Source organism: Symphalangus syndactylus, chromosome 2 (genome assembly GCF_028878055.3).
Source record: "Symphalangus syndactylus isolate Jambi chromosome 2, NHGRI_mSymSyn1-v2.1_pri, whole genome shotgun sequence".
Lineage (NCBI taxonomy): Eukaryota > Metazoa > Chordata > Mammalia > Primates > Hylobatidae > Symphalangus > Symphalangus syndactylus.
In genome coordinates this window covers 108492110-108514009 of record NC_072424.2, presented here as the reverse complement: position 1 = coordinate 108514009, position 21900 = coordinate 108492110, and positions in this window count along the sequence as shown.

Here is a 21900-nt window from a genome sequence, read left to right as displayed (position 1 = left end):
AAAATCTCCTTAAGCTGATAAGCAACTTCAGCAAAGTCTCAGGATACAAAATCAATGTACAAAAATCACAAGCTTTCTTGTACACCAATGACAGACAAACAGAGCCAAATCATGAGTGAACTCCCATTCACAATTGTTTCAAAGAGAATAAAATACCTAGGAATCCAACTTACAAGGGACGTGAAGGACCTCTTCAAGGAGAACTACAAACCACTGCTCAATGAAATAAAAGAGGATACAAACAAATGGAAGAATATTCCATGCTCCTGGGTTGGAAGAATCAATATCATGAAAATGGCCATACTGCCCAAGGTAATTTATAGGTTCAATGCCATCCCCATCAAGCTACCAATGACTTTCTTCACAGAATTGGAGAAAACTACTTTAAAGTTCATATGGAACCAAAAAGGAGCCCACATCGCCAAGTCAATCCTAAGCCAAAAGAACAAAACTGGAGGCATCACGCTACCTGACTTCAAACTATACTACAAGGCTACAGTAACCAAAACAGCATGGTACTGGTACCAAAACAGAGACATAGATCAATGGAACAGAACAGAGCCCTCAAAAGTGATGCCATGTATCTACAACTATCTGATCTTTGGCAAACCTGACAAAAACAAGCAATGGGGAAAGGATTCCCTATTTAATAAATGGTGCTGAGAAAACTGGCTAGCCATATGTAGAAAGCTGAAACTGGATCCCTTCCTTACACTGTATATAAAAATTAATTCAAGATGGATTTAAGACTTACATGTTAGACCTAAAACCATAAAAACTCTAGAAGAAAAACTAGGCAATACCATTCAGGACATAGGCATGGGCAAGGACTTCATGTCTAAAAAATCAAAAGCAATGACAACAGAAGCCAAAATTGACAAATGGGATCTAATTAAACTAAAGAGCTTCTGTACAGCAAAAGAAACTACCATCAGAGTGAACAGGCAATCTACAAAATGGGAGAAAATTTTCGCAACCTACTCATCTGACAAAGGGCTAATATCCAGAATCTACAATGAACTCAAACAAATTTACAAGAAAAAAACAAACAACCCCATCAAAAAGTGAGTGAAGGACATGAACAGACACTTCTCAAAAGAAGACATTTATGCAGCCAAAAAACACATGCAAAAATGCTCATCATCACTGGCCATCAGAGAAATGCAAATCAAAACCACAATGAGACACCATCTCACACCAGTTAGAATGGCCATCGTTAAAAAGTCAGGAAACAACAGGTGCTGGAGAGGATGTGGAGAAATAGGAACACTTTTACACTGTTGGTGGGACTGTAAACTAGTTCAACCATTGTGGAAGTCAGTGTGGCGATTCCTCAGGGATCTGGAACTAGAAATAGCATTTGATCCAGCCATCCCATTACTGGGTATATACCCAAAGGACTATAAATCATGCTGCTATAAAGACACATGCACACATATGTTTATTGCGGCACTATTCACAATAGCAAAGACTTGGAACCAACCCAAATGTCCAACAACGATAGACTGGATTAAGAAAATGTGGCACATATAGGCCGGGCGCGGTGGCTCAAGCCTGTAATCCCAGCACTTTGGGAGGCTGAGGTGGGTGGATCACGAGGTCAGGAGATGGAGACCATCCTGGCTAACACGGTGAAACCCTGTCTCTACTAAAAGTACAAAAAAAAAAATTAGCCGGGTGTGTTGGCGGGCACCTGTAGTCCCAGCTACTCAGGAGGCTGAGGCAGGAGAATGGCGTGAACCCGGGAGGCGGAGCTTGCAGTGAGCCGAGATTGCGCCACTGCACTCCAGCCTGGGGCACAGAGCAAGACTCCGTCTCAAAAAAAAAAAAAAAAAAAAAAAAAAAAGAAAATGTGGCACATATACACCATGGAATACTATACAGCCATAAAAAATGATGAGTTCATGTCCTTTGTAGGGACATGGATGAAACTGGAAACCATCATTCTCAGTAAACTATTGCAAGGACAAAAAACCAAACACTGCATGTTCTCACTCATAGGTGGGATTGAACAGTGACAACACGTGGACACAGGAAGGGGAACATCACACTCCAGGGAATGTTGTGGGGTGGCGGGAGGGGAGAGGGACAGCATTAGGAGATATACCTAATGCTAAATGAGGAGTTAATGGGTGCAGCACACCAACATGGCACATGTATACATATGTAACCAACCTGCACATTGTGTACTTGTACCCTAAAACCTAAAGTATAATAATAAAACAAACAAACAAACAAAAAACAAACAAAAAAGGAAGATGGAAATATGGACAAATATGGACACAGACACACAGAGAGAAGGATGTTATGTGAAGACTCAGACACACACACAAACACACACACACACACACGAAGGACACGTGAAGATGGAGCTAGAGACCGAAGTGATGCATCTATAGTCCAAGGAATGCGAAGGATTCTGGCAACCACCAGAAACTAGGAAGAGGTAAAGAAAAATCCTCCTCTAGATCCTTCAGGAGGGGCATGGCCCTACTGACAACTCAGTTTCAGATTTCTGATCTCTAGATGGTGAAATAATAAATTCCTGTTGTTTTAAGCCATCCAGTTTGTGGTATTTTGTTACAGCATCCCAAGGAAAATACTATGACTTGTAATATTTTCTTTAAGTTGATTCCTTTTTACATAAACACATTCATTTAAAAATAAACTTTATAGCAGTACTGTGCATGGGGAAGCAATATTTTCCACATGTGAAGTAACTATAAGATAAATATAAAATTATTTGTTTACAACCTATTAATGGACTACCTAGTGACCTGCATTCCCAGTCTGCTGCATAACTTCTAGTTTAGCAGCCTGGTGCCCTTTGTGTTGGTTTAACCCTCCCTGTCCCAGTCTTTGAGGCAGAGAAGACTGGGCTGAAAACCTTGTTTCTACTTAGTTCATGTATCAGGATGCTTTTGGCAGAAACTAACAGAAACCCCACTTTAAACTGTGTCGATCAATAAGGAAATGTGTTATCTCAAGGAAGAAATCCAGAGATAATGTAGGCCTCAGGTACAGTACGATTATGGCTGTGGCTCAAATTTGTTGCCCCTTTCTTCACTCTGTCTTTCTCTGTGTGTTTATAAGCAGGCTTCTCTCAATCTAGGAACAATCTAGGAACTAGATTGTAGGGAACAATCTAGGAACTAGATTGTAGGGAACAATCTAGGAACTAGATTGTAGGGAACAATCTAGGAACTAGATTGTAGGGAACAATCTAGTTCCTAAGGGGTATATGGTGAAGCAAAGGAGGGATATATGAGTAGGTAGGAGGGGGAAAGAGCCTCTCCCACATCATGGGTTATAATGACCTTCTCTTCAGTTGATTGGGTCTACTTAGGACATATGTTCATCCTCAAACCAACAACACTTGCCAGGAGAATGTTGTGCTCTGGGTTCCTGAACCCACCATTGACAATCTTGGTATGAGTTGGTTAAGACTGATTTACATATGCTTGGGCTGCTTGAAGAAGGACTAAATATCTAAACTAAACTGGGACTCTGTTAAAAAATGTCATAGGGGGATTGGATGCCAAGTAGGCAAATAACAAGCTCCTCACATCCCTTTGGCAACATAGTATCTAATCATACCCCATCTTTACATGAATAAACCTTCAAAAGTGTGAATGTCTACATGGAATGCGCTGGGCCTTTCCCAAAGGGAGCAAACTCAAAGTCTCATCCAGATCCTGCGTCTAGTTCTAAGTTCATTACCTCTCAAGAACCTCTACCTTTTGATGTAGAAATCGCCAGTTAAAAGTTAAATCACTCACCACCCTCCCCAGCATTATCTCACACCATGGTAGAAGTAAAAACCACAGTAAGTACTCATTTGGGAAGAGAGAAGAATGGAAGCTGCTCCCAATAGTCATTGGTTCAAAGCACGTGTCCCAGCTTGTTGGATAATAAGAGTTCATGGTTCATGTCCTGGCAGCCATTCTGAGTGCCCATTTCTGCACTACAAAAGAGTCTCCCATACATTGTTCTCTGCAAGCACATCTGAGATGGGCATTAAGGAGAGAGAAGAAGGATGTCCTTTCTGGGAGCTGCAAAGTTTTAGCAGTTTTTTTTCTTTAGGTGCAATTTCAGGGCTCTTGTGATTGCTTTAAGGGCTACACCATCACATGATGCTTTTGGCTGCAAGGGGGGCATTTTTAATACTATCATGGCCTTAAAAATGTAATAGGCATTTTGTTTACTTAATTCTGGTTAATTCTATTGATTAGAAAACACAACCAGAGATATTACTCAGATACAGTCTTTGTGCCTAGGATTTTTTCCCACCAGCTTTATTGAAGTATAATTTAAAATTAAATTGTGTATATTTATGTTGTTACAATATGATGTTTTGATACATGCATGTATCATGAGGTGATTACCACAGTCAAGCTAATTAACACATCCATCACATCACATAGCTATTTTGTGTGTATGTGGTGAGAACATTTAAGATCTATGCTCTTAGCAATTTTCAAGTATAGAACTTCTTATTAACTACAGTCACCACTGTTTGATAGATCTCCAGAACTTATTCCTCCTGTCTAACTGAAACTTGTACTCTTTGATCAGTATCTCCACAACCCTCTTCCCTCCACCCTCTGGCCCCAAACACCACCATTCTAATCTGTTTCTTTGAGTTCGGATTTTTTTAGATTCCATATGGAAGTGAGTCTGTGCATTGTGATAGTTTACATGTTGTCCCCTCCAAATCTCATGTTGAAATTTAACCCCCAGTGCTGGAGATGGGGCCTAATGAGAATATTTGTGTTATAGGGGAGGATCCCTGATGAATAGATTAATGCCCTTCTGGGGGAAAGGGTAAATAAGTTCTTTCTCTTTTAGATCCTGAGAAAGCTGATTGTGAGTAAGAGCCTGGCCTCTCCCTGCCCCTTCTTCCTTCCTCTCTCACCATGTGATCGCTGCATACACCAGCTCCCCTCCACCTTCTGCAATGAGTGGAAGCAGATGCTGGCATCATGCTTCTCGTAAAGCCTGTAGAGCTGTGAGCTAAACAAACCTATTTACTTTATAAATTACCCAGCCTCAGGCATTTCCTTATAGCCACACAAACAGAGTAAGACATGCAGTATTTATCTTTCTAACCTTGGCTTATTAAATTTAGTTTCCTGTCCTCCAGCTTCATCTGCATTGTTGCAAATGATAAGATTTTCCTTTTTAAGGATGAATAATATTGTATGTATGTCTATATATGTATATGTACATATGTACATATTATCAAATGTGTAGTTTACAAATAATTTCTCCCATTCCTTAGGCTGTCTCTTCTCTCTGTTGATTGTTTCCTTTGCTGTGTAGAAGTATTTTCATTTCATGCATGTTTTAGATTATCTGTCTGCTTGCTATCTGCTTCTGTGCCTTGCCCTATAGCTCTAGCCTGTAGTTCAAAGGCTGATGCTCTATGATACTTCAAAGCAATAATCTAATCTGTAACTCCAGGCTGCATCCATTCCAGTTGCTGCTTCACATCGAACCTATTTAACTCTTAGGCCTGTAGAGAAGGCTAAATGGTGGTGTACAAGAAGGGCCTGAGTGATCATGCATGTCTTTTGCTCCAATTTTTTCTCCTGACAAGTCTCCTTAGTCTCTGTCTCTGTTGAAAAACTTGAGTTTGTAATAGAGAATTTTAATTTTACAATCTTGAAAGGCAGAAAATTATCGGACTCCCAGTCATTTTGGCTTGCAGGCTATAGGCAAAAATAACTTTTTTTGAACACATATGACATATATTCATTTTATTTATTTATTTATTTATTTATTACCCTGGTGGCGTAGGAACCCGAGGGAATCTCCTGGTCTGTGGGTTTTGGAGACTGTGAGAAAAGCATAGTATTTGGGCCAGAGTGCACCATTCCTCACAGCACAGTCCCTCATGGCTTCTCTTGGCTGGGGGAGGGAGTTTGCCAACCCCTTGCACTTCCTGGGTGAGGCAATGCCCCACCCTGCTTTGGCTCACCCTCCATGGGCTGCACCCACTGTCTAATCAGTCCCAATAGATGAGCCGTTACCTCAGTTGGAAATGCAGAAATCACCCACCTTCTACATTGGTCTTGCTGAGAGCTACAGACCCGAGCTCTTCCTATTCGGCCATCTTGACCAGAAATACCATGTATTTTTTAACATTTTAGATTTGGGAGTACACGTGCAGGTGTGTTACATGGATATATTGTGTGATGCTGAGGTTTGGGCTTCTATTGAACCCATAACCCGAATACTAAACATAGTACTCAGTAGGTAATTTTTCAACACTTCCTCCCTCCCTCCTCTCTTTCAGACTTCCCAGTGTTTTTTGTTTCCATCAGAAAGAACTTCTAATATTAAAGCCATACTTACATTTTTTCTCTCCTTTAAAAATAGCTACTTTCAACTTTTTCCAAGTTTTATAACTGCGTAATAAGGCTTACCATTTCCCAGTTCAGAATAGGTTTGCAAACACAATGCCTGGGGGTGCCATTCATGTTGTGAATAATCATAATCCTCATGGCTATCCACTATGCCCTGCAAGGAATTGTGGAGTCCTTACTGTGTTACTCCCATTCCTCAGTCAATGCCCCATTTGGAGGTCAACTGCCTCCAGCACCCCACTGCCTATTACCAATTTCCATGTCAGTCTCAGTGGCAATCAGCAGAAATGGATTCTGCTTAACTTAAGCAGAATTGCAATTTATCGAAAGGGTACTGTGTAGCGCACATAATTGTTGAGAAGGCTAGAGTACAAGGTTTGACAAACAGTCAAGAAAAAGGAGGCTATACATCTAGAGCCATAGCAAATTCTTCCATGATCACATGAGTAAGATCCACTAAAGCTACTGCTACTGACCACCAGATGTCACGCTTTGTAGCAGCAGCATTGCTGCACCTGGAAAGTGGATGCTGATGCGTCTTCTGCGTCCCTCAGCATGATTTCTTGTCCTCTTTTCACTAGATCACAATCTTTAATGCAAAAATCTCAGATAGGTGCATCTGATTGGCTGAATTTAGTTCATGTGCTTAAGCTTTGCTTTCAGGGAGAACCATGAAAGGAGCTTTTTAAGTGTTTTCAGCTTCTGTGAGAAGAGGTTGGCTCTGCATTCTCCAGGAATTTTAAGATGCAGAATTCCCTATACATGGGAAGGAGATGAGGACACTGGGTCAATAAAAAGAAATGACATGTCTATTTCAACTGAGTATGCACCTGTTGGTTGCATTTCCTCTGAATTCACAAACTAAGGTTGTATTTATAGCATTTTACAAAGTTCTACAGGTGGCTAGGTAATATCAACTAACATTGATTAAATGGACACAAAATGTTTTAAGTGATACTGATAGGTAATCTCCAATTAGTAGACTCCTCAAAGTAGATATTATGATCCTAATATTATTGATGATGATCACAGTAACTATAGTAAACTAGGATTTACTGAGTGTATACTACAGGACACGCCCTGTGCTCAGTGCATTATCTGCACAGCATCAATCAGTCTTCTGAGTTTATTGTTCTCGTTTTTTCATGAGGAAATTGAAGCCTGAGAGCTTGTGCAACTTGCCTAAGAATAAACAGGTAGAAAAAGTTAGAGATAAGACTGGAATCTAAATGACTCCATTGCCTGGACAATTACCCCTGTATCACACTTCCAGAGTACATTCATAAGGGCTGCACTAAAGTCAAGTGTTGGCCTTGAGTTTGGCTCCAATTTGTAATTCAAGTTTGCTTTGACTTTGGCCTTTGGAAAGCCAAGTAGTTAAATGCTTATTATAGTGTCATTTGTGGCATCCTTGAACTCTCCATGAACAAATCATCATCACGTAGTTTTCATTGTCTCTAATCAGTATAATCAACATTAGTAGTGTGAACAAAACTTGTCATTTGGATTTATTGTCAGTGTCTGAATAGTCACATTCAAGCATAATAACCATTTCAAATGTAACGTGAACATTTCCTTATCAGCTAAATGTTTAAATTCTCTCAGTTGAAGTATTTATTATTGTAAGACTAAAATGCTTCAGATTAATGGGGATTGTTACAGCTATTAACTTTATGTAGCAAAACAGTTGTTATGAACTTTAAAATGGTCAAATAAAGACCTAGATTGGTAGTTACCATGAATTAGTAGATTCATGAGTTAGATAGCTTTACAAATGTTTATAAAATTTTAAATAATAATACAAGAGGAAATAAAATTAAATTATACCATAATTCTCTTCACTGACTTGTTTGGTGTACTGCCATTTATATTTTCAAAATATAATCTTTAGGAAGTATATTTAATTTTCAGTCATTTAATTCTGTTTAGATCTTGAGACTTTTAAGAACAAAAATCCTCTTTGGATTTTTTTTTTTTTATTTTGAAGGAAACATTTTACAAAGTGAAATTTCACCTCAAAATTTTACAAGAAGGAAAAACTAAAAAATTGTATCCAATAATATCCAGGATGAATTATCCTTGACCGAGATAGAATAAAGAATGTAAAAGATTATAAAGAAAAGAAAAAAGCATTAGGGAAAAATGAGACACTTCAAATGCATAACATTCTCACTAATCAAAGCTTAAAACGATAGACTTTATCAAAAAATAAGACTTTTAAAAATAATTTTCATTATATAGAAGCTGGAAATGAAACAAAAAATGGTGAATTGATTGTTCTGGAGTCCAGACTGCTCATCACTTTTAGTAGTTGAAGGTTTCTTTTAGGTTTTCCAAATCTATAAATTCAAAGGTACGAAGTTCTTTGTAAAAGACATGTTTCTGAAAAAAATTTTTTCCATTATATTCTGCTGTTCATAAAAAGGTTAAAAATGTTATTAGATGAACAATTTGAAAGTGACTATTCACTATGGCAATTTTTTGGCTAAAATTTTATGTTTATTCTTTATTTTAAGATTTTTTTCTTTGAGAGCTATATTTCACTTTGGTCATTCAAATTTCCAGGCAAATATTGTTGTTGGCACTTGAACGTTCATTCAAAATGTGTATATTGTTTACATTACTAATGGTTCCTGCCTATCCAGAAGACCAGACATGCATTTCTTAAAACTCAGAAATAAGAAAGTGCTTTCCAGGCATGGAAGGAAGGGCTGAAGCTCAGCCAACACCAACGCTTGCCTACTTCTCTTTCTCAGGAATGATTTTCTTCATTTCCAGTGTACTGGAGAGCCACTGGTAACTTTTGCTTCCTTGCTCATCCCAGAGTGCTACTCATTAATTTGATGAGCATTGAAAAGCTTTTGAAGGCTGTCTGAAACAGAGCTTATGCTATAAAAATTGGGGTTCCCTCTGGGGGACGTATCACTGCGCCATTAAACTTGGCCATTTGGTGGCACCAAAAAGTAAGAGCAGCACTGTACGGAGGTAACCAGTGTCTACTGTGTTACAAAGAAAAAGTAAAAAATAAACAATCACATCTTGGAAAAAAAAAAACAAAACCCTCTGAATTAAATTGTTTTCTTCTTTTGTAAAATTAGGGGTGGCCAGTGGTGGAGGAAGGGGGATTGTACCAAAGAGAAAGTCCCTTAAATTCCTTTAACCTTGACATTCTATGATCCTCATGTACTGTGAGTTCCCAGTATGCTCTTTGTTAATGAGACTGAAAATGATGGTAACAGGCAACACTTACCATGTACTTATCATGTGGCAGGGCTCTGAACTACGTGTGCATAGAGATTAGCATGAGTTTATTTTTCTTTCTTATTTTACATGAGAATTGTATAAATCCTCACAACACTATAATAGCTATTATTATTATTATTTTACACATAAGGAAAATATATAGAGGCAGAAGGACTTGTACATACCCAGTAAGCAGTGTAGCTGGGATTTGAGCTCCACAGTCAGTCTTCAGAGTCAGGGACTTCATTGCAACACTCTATTTCTGAATGACTCTTCTTATCTATAAGGGGGAGGTTTACTTCCGTTCTTCTGGCTCTTAAGAAAGGAAAGACTGTTAGGGAAAAGCCTCCAACACATGCATATCCTACACAGATATGTAATCCATTTGAAAAAGTAATGCTTATTACTGTATCGTTACCGCTGGGGAATAAAAAATGATGTTCACTTACTGTACTTATTTCCAAATTTTAAGTTGAAACCCCATCTTTAACAATTTAGAAGCACAAGAGTTTTGGTCAGGGACTCCCTTTGGAGTTCAACAGTGGTAGTAAAATTTTTTTGCTGGCCCATGGTCCCTGGAGAGCATAATTACAGACCTGCAGTTTTTAAACAATGGAATGACATGACTTAATACGGGGTGAAGAGGGGAAAAGGACAATGAGAATTAGAAAGTGCTGGAAATCACAAGAGAGGCAATAAGGGCTCAGACTGAAATGGCAGCTGTGATATTAGAGAGAGAAGATGAGACACAGCACAAAAGAATAAAGAGATCTGATGAATGACTTGGAGACAAGAGCCAAGGAAGAAATTCGCTATTTCCTTACAAGAGATGACTGGTGATGGTATTGTGAGTGATTCTCTGTGTTTCCTGCCCAAATGGCTGAGGCAAATAATTTTGGATAATAAATGGAACATATAGTTAGTGGCATATGTCCTTTGGAGGCAAAACAAAACAAAAAAATAAATAAAGCCAACAAAAAACCCAACTGTCCACAGAATAATCTGCTAAAAAAAGATCAAGTGCTAGCCGTTAAAAATACAGGTTATTCAATGTCCCTTTAAAGTTTTGTTGTTGTTGTTGTTGTAACTTCTTGGCTATAGGGGGTGTATTTGTGGGAGCTCTTGGGGGTTATCTTAGAGGGTGCCAACCACAAGTGGTTCCTGTCTTTTTAGCTAGTTAACCAGTTTGTACAATCATCAATCAAACACACATGGGAAGCCCTGTGAGAGACCCAAATCAACTCAGGAAGCCCATTGCTAAAGTTGCTTAAAGTACAATGTTCCATTTTTAGGAGAAAAGCTTTTCGGGTTCTTTTCTCTTTCTCTTTCCTCCTGACACACGAATTCTGCTGTTTTGCTAAATAAGTGTCTATGCTGGAAAACTGATGCAGTGGTGGGGTGAACAGCAGGAGAAAAATAGAAGGTTGGCAGGTTTGTTGGAAGACTAAAAATAAGTTGACATTGAAGCTATGTGGCTCTGCAATTTGGTTTCTTGCTGGGATGCTCTGATCAAAGATTTTTGGGCATTAAGGTAGTAACTACTGACCAAGATTTTGGGTTTGGGATTATCCGTGAATTTCAATTATCTATTATACTTCTTCCCTGTCCTCCATTACCGAAATAATGGAAATTTGGCTACATAAACAGAATGTATGAAAGCCACAATACCACAATACTTCTTGCAATCAGCTTTCACACTTGCTGAGTAGGACAATGGCCTTTGGATATATGGACATAAATCTTATTTGATCCTTTTCTAAGGTTCTCTGTCTTAACTGAAGCTTCTGCCCAGTTTGAAAAGAAGATTATTGAACTGGAAGCCTATTGCTGTTTGTGGCATTTTTGCATCTCTAAAAGGCATGCAGGCAAGTGATGGAAGGGAGTCGTAGACCACTCCGCTAGGGGCACTATCTGTCTGCAGGGAGAGAGGACAGATCAGCAGGCAGGCCTTCCTTTCCAAGGAGGGCTTTTGGTCCTGGTCTGGAATGGGTGGTGGAGCTGGGGGTAGGGAGTCAGGATGTGATACAACCCTGGCCTCTAATCGGAGGACTTGGATGGAATCTGTTGCTTAAGATTTATTGGCAGTCATAGACACTAAGTAGATTAGTGCAATTATTGAGCATAGGTAACATTTCATCACATTGTCAAAAGAGATACTAATCACCTTATCAATAGTTGTGATTTGGTGGCTTTGTTTTGTTTGTATAAGAAGTTGAACAAAGATAGATAATAATCCCTCTGGCATCCCTTACCCCTGATCATTTTCCCAGGTGTACCAAAATGGAAGGTACGCTCATTAGAGGTTATTCAAATGCACTATTTGGTGTCATTTCTTTCATTCAACAAATATTTGTTGAGGTCTACTATGCTTGGGACTCATTGCTAGGTAGGGACTGACAACTAGACAGAGGTTCTGACCTCAGAAACCTTTTTAAACCTTTTGGTAAGAGTTTGATTATATATACATGTTATATTAGTCAATTTTCACACTGCTATAAAGAACTGCCTAAGACTGGGTAATTTATAAAGGAAAGAGGTTTAATTGACTCACAGTTCTGCATGGCTGGGGAGGCCTCAGGAAACTTACAATCATGGCTAAGGTGAAGGGGAAGCAAGGCACATCTTACATGGCAGCAGGAGAGAGACAAAGTGAGCAAAGGGGAAATGCCACACTTTAAAACCATCGGCTCTCATGAGAACTCACTCACTATCATGAGAACAGCATGGGGAGCACACCCCCATAATCCAGTCACCTCCCACCAGGTCCTCCCTTAGCACGTGGGGATTACAATTCGAGATGAGATGTGGGTGAGGACACAGAGCCAAACCATATCACATGTAATGGAAACAAGCCATGGAGTTGCTCTATTTCACTGTTCTCCCAGATATTTGAGAATTTTCATTTTTTAAAGCCTTCTTTATGCTTCTTAACTTATTCTGTCCTTCCTGCTGCTTCTTCTCCATGTTTCTCCTTGGCTGGGTCTGCTTTTCTCCTTTCCTAATTGATTGAGTCGTAGCTGAGTGGCTCCTTGCTTTGTAAAGTTCTGTCATTGTAATGAGATATGCACAGTATAGGGATGCTCCAACTTCACTGCTGAAAAGCTACGGGAAGACACAGTTGTTCTAAACTGAAGTATTTTAAATGTAGTAGAAGAGCTTGCCCTTTAAAAGAATCTTCTTTGCAATGAATCTTTTGATAAACAGCATCTTTTGTTATGTAAATAATGATCCTTTATTTCATCTGTTGGCAAGATCTAATTTTAAGGCAGGATGAACCTGCATTATATTAGAATAAGATTACAAAACTCATCACTCCAAAAAGAATTTTGTTGTAATAAAAATCATTTGTAAAACACAATTGTCATGTGATTTTAAGGTTAAATGATGAGTGTGGAAAGCAGGTGGTAAACAATGGAATAACGTTATGTGCTATTTTAAGGCCCCAGAAAAAATTTTTGTGTTTAATCTTTTGGAAAAATTACTCCAGGAAAGCAATGATGAAATATGAATATGAATTTGATACTTGAAAATGAGAGTGAACTCTAATAGTACATATTTCTAGTGAATCAATATCTGTCTTTCTAATATGGTTGTTATAGTCATCAGTTTTGCTGGTGGTGAATATAATTGTTGGGAAAGTGTTAGTGAAGTAACATGTGCAGAGGCCTGGAGCTATTCAGGGGCAGACAGTCACGTTTCTTCTTAGAATTCTTAGAATTTAGAGTTCCCTAACTACTATCATTTTTTGTGTGCGCCTCTTCTTTGAAACTATTCTGAGTGTTATCTTTCCTTTGTATGTCTGAGAAAAGCAAAGTCTAGAAAAGTTTCAAAATATTCTCTTCTAAGTCATTTGAAAGAACGTGCATTAATTAGAAGTTGGGTTGTCTGTTTTTCTGTTTCAAATCTTTTCCTTAACAAAGAAACACAGCCGTATTTAACAGCTAATTAGTATCAATCTGTCTGTGTGGTAATATGTATATGGACTAGGGTATGTTTAGTTTTGCCCAATTATGAAAAAAGACTTTAGTTGAGGATATAGAGTTAACAAGTTAAAAAACGATTTAGGATTGCTAAAAAGTACTTTATTTAACATCTGCTTATTATTTAAACTGTGCCAATCAGAGGTAATTCTTAGATAATTAATAAAGGTTAGCTCTCTACTTGACAACACTAATGATTCTTTCCTTTAATTGGAGAAAGTTTAGAAAAATCACCAGACATGCCATCCAGAGAGAATTCTTATTTGTGTGTTGGCACATTTACTTTCAATATTTTTTTCTGTTCTGTTTTTTCAATCTTTTTTCTATTATTATTTTACACATAAGGAATATATATAGAGGTAGAAGGACTTGTACATAGCTAGTAAGCAGTGCAGCTGGGATTTGAACCCCAAAGTAAGTCTTCAGAGCCTGGGACTTCATTACAACACTCTATTTCTGAATGACTCGTCTTATTTATAAGGGGGAGGTTTACTTCCATGATTCTGGCTTTTTTTTTTTTTTTTTGGAAATGGTGTCTCGCTTTGTTGCCTAGGCTGGAGTGCAGTGGCGCGATCTTGGCTCACCACAACCTTTGTCTCCTGGGTTCACGTGATTTTCCTGCCTCAGCCTCCTGAGTAACTGGGACTACAGGCGTGCGCCACCATGCCCGGCTAATTTTTGTATTTTTAGTAGAGACGTGGTTTCACTATGCTGGCCAGGCTGGTCTCAAACTCATGACCTCGTGAAACGCCTGCCTCGGCCTCCCAAAGTGCTGGGATTACAGGCGTGAACCTCTGTGCTCAGCCAGATTCTGGCTCTTAAGAAAGGAGAGACTGTTAAGGAAAAGCCTCCAACACATGCATATCTCACATAGATACATAATCCATTTAAGAAATAATACTTATTACTACATTGTTACCATTGGGGAAATAAAAAATGACACTCACTTATTGTACTTATTTCCATATCCTTGATGTGCTATTGGATTTGGTTTGCTAGTATTTTGTTGAAGATTTTTGCATCTGTGTTAATCAGGGATATTGGCCTGCAGTTCTCTTCTTTGTTGTCTGTTTGCCAGGTTTGGGTATCAGGATGATGCTGGCTTCATAGAATAAGTTAGAGAGGAGTTCTTCCTCTTCGATTTTTTGGATAGTTTCAGTAGAATCGGTGCTAGCTCTTCTTTGTACATCTGGTAGGATTTGACTGTGAATCCATGTGGTCCAGGGCTTTTTTGGTTGGTAGGATTTTTGTTATGATTCAATGTCAGAACTTGATCTTGGTCTCCTCATTTCTTCCTGATTTATCCTTGGGAGATTGTGTGTTTCCAGGAATTTATTCATTTCCTCTCAGTATTCTAGTTTGTGTGCATGAAGTGTTCAGAATAATCTCTGAAAATCCTTGGTATTTCTGTAGGATCAGTTGTAATGTCATCTTTGTGCTTCTGGTTGTGCTTATTTGGATCTTCTCTCTTTTTTTCTTTGTTAATCTAGCTAGTGGTCTATGGATCTTGTTTATCCTTTCAAAGAACCCACTTTTGGTTTCATTGCTTCTTTGTATGGATTTTTGGGTCTCAATTTTGTTCAGGTCTGTGTTGATTTTAGTATTTCTTTGCTACTACTAGCTTTGGGGTTAGTTCTTATTTTTCTAGTTCCTGTAAGTGTGATGTGAGATTATTAACTTTATAACTTTTTGAGATAGGCACTTAGTGCTATAACTTTCTTCTTAACACTGCATTTGTTGCATCCCAGAGATTTTGGTATGTTGTTTCTAAGTTTACATTTATTTAAAATAATTTTTAAATTTTATTGTTTCCCCAAAAGTCATTCAACAGCAAGTTGTTCAATTTTCTTTTTTTTTTTTTAGGTTTCACATACATTTTTTTTTTATTTTTTATTATTATACTTTAGGTTTTAGGGTACATGTGCACAATGTGCAGGTTTGTTACATATGTATCCATGTGCCGTGTTGGTTTGCTGCACTTTCATGTAATTGTGTGGTTTCGTGAGATCTTCTCATATTCATTTCTACGTTTATTCCACTGTAGTTCAAGACTATGGTTGGCATTATGTCAGTACGTTTGAATTCATTGAGACTTTCTTTATGACCAAGCATGTGATTGATCTTGGAACATGTCCCATGTATAGAGGAAAAGAATGTATATTCTATGGCTGATGGGTGGATTATTCTATAGGTGTCTATTGGTCTGATTGGTTAGGTGGCAAATTTAAATCCAAAATTTTTCTAGTTTTCCACCTCAATGATCTGTTGACTGCTGTCAGTGGGATGTTGAAGTCTCCACTGTTATTGTGTGGCTAAGTCTTTTTGTAGGTCGAGAAGTACTTGTTGTATGAATCTGGGTGCTCCAATGTTGAGCGCATATGTATTAAGACTTCTTGTTGAATTGTGTGGTTTATCATTATATAATGCCCTTTTTTGTTTATTTTTACTGTTGCTGACTTAAGAACTGTTTTACCTGACATAATAATAGCGACTTCTGCTTTGTTTTTGTTTTTCATTTGTGTAGTAAATCTTTCTCCAACCCTTTACTTTGGGTCTATGGGTGTTGTTACATGTGAGATGGGTCTCTTCAAGACTGCGTATGAATGGGTCTTGTTTTTGTACTCAATTTGCTTTTGTTTATAAAGTCTTACAATGTGTGGAAATGTTAATTTCCATGCAGTCAAATAGAAATGGTTTTTAAATTTGTGTTCTTTTATTTTGCAGAAATTCTACATAAAAATATCCAGTATCTCTGTCTCTCTCATGTAATGGGGCTCCACTCACTTCTATCAGCCAGCGGGCTGTTTCCTGGCATTCTCCTCCCTGGGATCTGGGATCTCCTCCCTGGCATCTTCCCTTATTTATTTTTTTAATGTTCTTTTTATATTGTAGATATAGACTTTGCCAACATTTTACAATATTCATGTCCAGTAAACCATTTGCTTTTGTTTATAAAGTCCTAGGATATATGAAAATGTTAATTTTCTGGCCTTTTATCATTCAGAAATTCTACATTAAAGTATCCAATAACAACTCACAAGTTTTTTTTAGTCCTTATGATTATTAAAATATTTACCATTTTAATATATCCTTTTTCCCAATTCTGTCTTCGTTGACCCTAGTTCTGTAGAATGATGATAGATGAGAGGCAGAAAATTTTCTATGGCCACAAAGAAATAGAAGTCTACACGTTAGGCTCATTTTTGAAAAAGCTTTAGGACTTCTCAGAGTATTTAGCTTGCTAATGTACATTATTTACTTTATGTGAGGGAAGCAGAGGAAAGACACAACCAGAGTTGTTTAATGAACACATTCTTTTTATTTTCCTGAGCACATATGAGACGCGATTCCTCAGAGCTTGCTTTGGGAAATGTGTTCTGATACATCTAACATGTTATAATTACAGGACAAGGTGAGCCTCTAACTTTATTTTTTCCCCTAACTCATTAATCAATTGTTTGAGCACCAGAGCATCACTTGTTCAGTAATTATTGATTTCTTTACTTGTTCATGAATTGGAACATTTTTCTTTTTTTAGCCTAAGTTGAGAGTGATGGAACAGAATAAATAGAAGACGATGTAGAGAAGCAGCAGGCTTGCATCCCAGTGAACAAAATCTGAAGGAAATTACATTTCCAAGTATTATGTTAATAACACAAACTATGTTCAATAGTCAGAAACAGTAAAACAGCAGACGGGCTTTAATTAAAGCTTCACATCACTCTTTTCAATGGCCTTCTCATCACATGAACAGCTGCTTCATGGCACCCACGGAAGAAAAATGTTTCCATTTGAAACTTTCTCGAACAAAATGTAAAATTTCAACCAATGGTAATTCTAAAAATTTGAGCTCTTCAAGGTGGCTTATAACTCCTGCATGATATATTACATTTTGTTTATTTTGGAAGCTCTTGAGTATGTTATTTGTGTCTATTTCTGATTGAGTGCCTTATATCTCTAAGACAAAACTATCATTCTGTGTAAAGTTCTTAGATTAGAGGAAAAATATAAATATGAGTTTAAATATAAAGATCATCGGCTTTAGAATGAATGACCTAATGAAGGAAAAAGGCATTACATGATGACTACACAACTAGGGAGTTTGACAGTTTGCTTGCTATCAATTATTTTGTGCAGTTAACATCTCTCTGGAGTAGCCACCTGTTCAAACAGCCTGGTCATCAAAAATCTTTAGTTGGATTTGCCAAACATTTCAGAAGGACACACCAGTTGTATAGAGAAAACCTTCTACATAAATCTTAAGACATTTTACTTGTCAATGGATTCTCAGGACTTTTATCTTCACTTGCTTGAAACAAAAAATAAAGGTAGTAGGGTAAGTGACTCAATCCTCGCTACTCATCAAATGAATTCACTTTTCACTTATGTTCCCATGTAGCACCTAATGCCTTGTTAGGATGCAGAACCCAGAGTGGTGGTGTGCTGGTAAATATGCTAGAGCAATTTATAACCTCTGTATGTCATCTACATATCAATAGCAAGAAAATAAATAACTGTATTTAAATATGGGCAAAGAACCTGAATAGACAATTACCAAAAGAACACATACAAATGGCCAACAGGTATATGAAAATACTTTCAACATCACTAATCATCAGGGAAATGCAAATTAAAACCATAATGAGCTATCACCTCACACCTGTTAGGGTGGCTATTAACAAAAAGACAGAATCCTTGAGTTCTGTTGGTGGGAATGTAAATTAGTACAGCCCTTCTGGAAAACAGTATGGAGTTTCTTCAAAAAACTAAAAATGGAACTACCATATGATCCAGCAATCCCGCTGCTGGGTATATATTCAAAGGATTGAAATCTGCATGTTGAAGAGGTATCTTCACTCCCAAATTCATTACAGCATTATTCACAATAGCCAATATATTGGAATCAACCCCAGTGTTCATCAATGGATGAATGGATAAAGAAAATGTGGCAATATACACAATGGAATAATAGCCTTTAAAAAGAAGGAAATTCTATCATTTGTAACAACATGGATAAACCTAGAAGACATTTTTCTAAGCAAAATAAGCCAAGCACAGAACAACAATTTTTTTATGATCTCACTTATAAATGCAATCTACAAAAGCCAAACTAATAGAAGTAGAGAGTAGAATGGAGGTTACCAGAGGCTGGGGGTTGGGAAATAGGAAGATGCTGGTCAAAGCCTACAAAATTTTAGTAGGATGAATACGTTTTTGAGATCTATTGCACAGAATAGTGACTGTAACTAATAATAATGTGTACTTCAGAATTGCTAAAAGAGTACATTTTAAATGTTCTCACCACAGAAGTGATGTGTGTGAGGTGATGCATTTGTCAATTAGCTTGATGTATCTATTTACATGAATACATATATTAAAACATCACATATCCCATATTATCATTTGTCAGTTAAAAAAAAGACTCGTAACTGGGCCAGATAAAGAAGTTTAGTGTGACATATAATGTGAGAAGCCCAAGAGGTGAGGATAAGTGGGGCTTCAAAACCAGTTTAGGAAATGCTTTCATTGTGTGCTAAGATGAGGAGTAACAGTAACTTATAGCATAATGATTAAGACCATGAGCTTCAGAGCCAATTTTGCACCTCACTGGCTGTGTGACCTTGGGTAAGTTACCGAACCTCTCCGTGTCTCTGTAAAATGGAAATAACAATAGAATTTATCATGTCTATTTATACTATATGTGTGCGTATAGATGTGTATATATATTTACATATATATACACATACATATACTCACTTATCAATCATGCCGCAAATGAAATAGATAAGATCATCTGAGTGTAGTAAATTATTATAAAGTCCAGTGTCTGGCATATAATAAGCATCATCTATGTGTTACTTATTCTGATTATGGGAGATAAAAGTTTTCCATATGGTAATCAAACTGTTCCCTCCCTACTCACACACAGAGTTTGCACACAGTTAAAAAATATACACTGTCTACCTCAGCCAGCCTCCCACCTGACTTACCCTACTTGGGCACAATCTCTTTTGAGACCCTGTATCATCTCCTACATAACTCCAACCAACTTCCCAATCTATCTGAGTATAATAGGACATGTTTTCAACTTTTCCCTACCTCCATGCATTGCGGGTACTCTTTTCCCATGGCTGTATTTGTTGATTAAAATTTCCTGATGGGCATGGATAAACAGTTTCTGGTGAAATAAAAATAACACACACAGACTGCGAACAGAATTCAGTTCTTAATTTCCTTGAAAATTCATGAAGGGTTTCAATACTTAACAAGTCAGATAAGCCACTTGTGTTCTGTCTGCATGCACTAGAGCTTTGATCTTTTCTGCTGGTAGATAAAGTAAGACTCTGTGTATCACTCTGTCAAAGGCATTCTGGCCATTTGTTGAAGGTCGTGTTTCCCATCAGATGGTAAAAACACCAATTAGGGGTTCTCAGGAGAGCAATAGGCCTGTCCAAAAGGTGCAGAGTAAATGCTAAAAAGAAGCAAGGCTAAGGTGACCATGCGGTGCAGAAGAGGAGAACTGGCCTGGGAATTCAGTGACCAGGCTCTGGATTCTGACCTTAACTTGCCCCAAACTCTGAACCACTCTGCAGTGGACTGAATGTTTGTATCCTCTCAAAATTCGTACGTTAAAATACGAATCCCCAGCATGATAGTATTAGGAAGTTGGGCCTTTGGGTGGTGAGTAGCTCGTAAGGGTGGATGAATGGGATTAGTGCTCTGATTTAAAAAAGATCCCTGGTGCCTTCTGCCATGTGAGGACACAGCAGCAAGGAGGCCCTGACTGTGAGGCTGGAAGTGGGCCCTCTGCAGACGCGGAATCTGCTGACACTTTGATCTGGGACTTCTCAGCCTCCAGAACTGTGGGAAATCAATTTCTGTTGTTTATAATCCACCTAGTTTATGGTATGTTGTTATGACATCCTCACTTATCTTTTCTGCATGGTTTTCCAGCTCTGAGCTCCATGATTCTGTGTTGAGTTTTTAGATCTGTACCTCATGGATATTATTATTCATTTATCATAGGCAATTTCTGCAGGATGACTGCAGGACAAAATTCCAGGTGCTTTTATCAGAAACTTAAAGGAGGAGAACGCAAAGCCATCTCTTCCCCCAGCTCGCTCTTAAGAGCCAGGACTTTTTTTTTTTTTTTTTTTTTTTGGAGCTTCCTGGATAACTTTTGATTTTTCACTGACTGAAAGTCACATTTCTGTATGGAGGCAAGAGGGAATGGGATCATCCTTAGGCCAGACAGCACCAAGCCTAGATCTTACCTGAAGCATGTAGTTATGGAAGAAAGGGGTGGAGGCCTGAGTTTAAACAGTGTTCGGTTAGAATGGCAGGGATTGCATATATACTTCCCTAGTGTAATAAAAGATGGTGACGGGATAGGATCAGGGCCATAACTTCAGTTTTCCATGAATTAGCTCCCTCCACAGAACCATTTGATAATAATTTTTCTTGTAAGTTTGACTCTAGTTGTGTCATTAGTGAAGGCTCCTTACCAACCTTCTTTTAAAGGGAGAATGACGAATGCGTTACTGAAATCCAAATGTACCACATCTACTGCATTGATTCATCCTCAAGCTGTAGTAACTCAGGGCTTAGTCCTTGGATCTCTTCTTTCTGGATAACTCAGTTCCTTGAAGATGTTATCCAGACTTATGGCTTTAAATGCTGCCTTTATGTTGAAGCCAAAATTTATATTTCCAGCACTGACTTGTCTCTGAACTCTGTTCCAAACTCATTTCCACCACTTCAACTTAGATTTTATTAAGCAACTAAAAATACCGTGTCTGAAACTGGGCTCAAAATATTTCTCCCTGTTATAACCTGACCTTTCTCTAGTCTTTCCCATCCTTGTGGAGGAAATTTCATTTGTGCCAATTGCTCAGAGTGAAAACCTTGAAGACATCATTGACTTCTTTTTTTCTTTCACCCCCCACTCCTAGATCAAATCCATCAGCAAATTATGTTGACTCTGCCTTAAAAATATGTCCAGCATTGTACCATGTTCTACCACCTCTATGGCTACCATCCCTAGTCCCAGCCACCAGAGACTGGGTTATATAAATTGATTTTCAAGAGGTTTTCTTGCTTTCTCTTTAACTCCCATTCTGTCCTTTTTCATAAAAGCAGCCAGAGGGACACTGTATAAGTTAGATTAGATCATTCATGTGTTCAAACCCCTCCAAGAGTAAATACTAATGTCTATACATTGACCTACAGGGTCCTTCATTATCTCTGCCTTCATTTCCCACTATTCTTCCATGCCTTCTATTTACTTCAGCCTGCATTGCTCTCCTTAT